We start from the raw sequence: 1,504 nt of genomic DNA, 5'->3' as shown, positions 1-1,504 counted from the left end.
CACACTCACACACTCACACACTCACACACTCACACACACACTCACACACACTCACACACACTCACACACACTCACACACTCACACACTCACACACACTCACACACACTCACACACACTCACATACACTCACACACACTCACACACACTCACACACACTCACACACACTCACACACACTCACACACTCACACACTCACACACTCACACACTCACACACTCACACACTCACACACTCGCACACTCACACACACTCACGCACACTCACGCACACTCACACACACTCACACACACTCACATACTCACACACTCACGCACACTCACGCACACTCACGCACACTCACGCACACTCACGCACACTCACACACACTCACACACTCACACACACACTCACACAGTCACACACACTCACACACTCACACACACTCACACACACTCACACACACTCACACACACTCACACACACACACACTCACACACATTCACACACACACTCACACACACTCACACACACTCACACACACTCACGCACACTCACGCACACTCACGCACACTCACACACACTCACACACTCACACACTCACACTCTCTCACACACACTAACACACACACACTCACACACACTAACACACACACACTCACACACACACTCACACACACTCACACACACTCACACTCACACACTCATACACACTCACACACACTCACACACACACACACTCACACACACTCACACACACTCACACACACTCACACACACTCACACACACTCACACACTCACACACTCTCACACGCACTCACACACACACTCACACACACATTCACACACACACACTCACACACACTCACACACACACTCACGCACACTCACGCACACTCACACACACTCACACACACTCACACACACTCACTCACACACACTCACACTCACACACACTCACGCACACTCACGCACACTCACGCACACTCACGCACACTCACCCACACTCACGCACACTCACCCACACACTCACACACACTCACACACACACACACTCACACATACTCACACACACTCACGCACACATACACTCACACACACTCACACACACTCACGCACACTCACGCACACTCACGCACACTCACGCACACTCACACACACTCACACACTCGCACACTCACGCACACTCACGCACACTCACGCACACTCACGCACACTCACGCACACTCACGCACACTCACGCACACTCACACACACTCACACACACTCACATACACTCACACACACTCACACACACTCACACACACTCACACACACTCACACACTCACACACTCTCACACACACTCACACACTCACACACTCACACACACTCACACACTCACACACTCACACACACTCACACACTCACACACTCACACACTCACACACACTCACTCACACTCACGCACACACTCACACACACTCACACACTCACACACTCACACACTCACACACACTCACACACTCACACACTCACACACTCACA

The sequence above is a fragment of the Polyergus mexicanus genome, unplaced genomic scaffold (genome assembly GCF_030449975.1).
Source record: "Polyergus mexicanus isolate NDT 795.1 unplaced genomic scaffold, iyPolMexi1.0 SCAF_20, whole genome shotgun sequence".
In the NCBI taxonomy this organism is placed as follows: Eukaryota; Metazoa; Arthropoda; class Insecta; order Hymenoptera; family Formicidae; genus Polyergus; species Polyergus mexicanus.
This window is presented reverse-complemented; position numbering follows the sequence as displayed.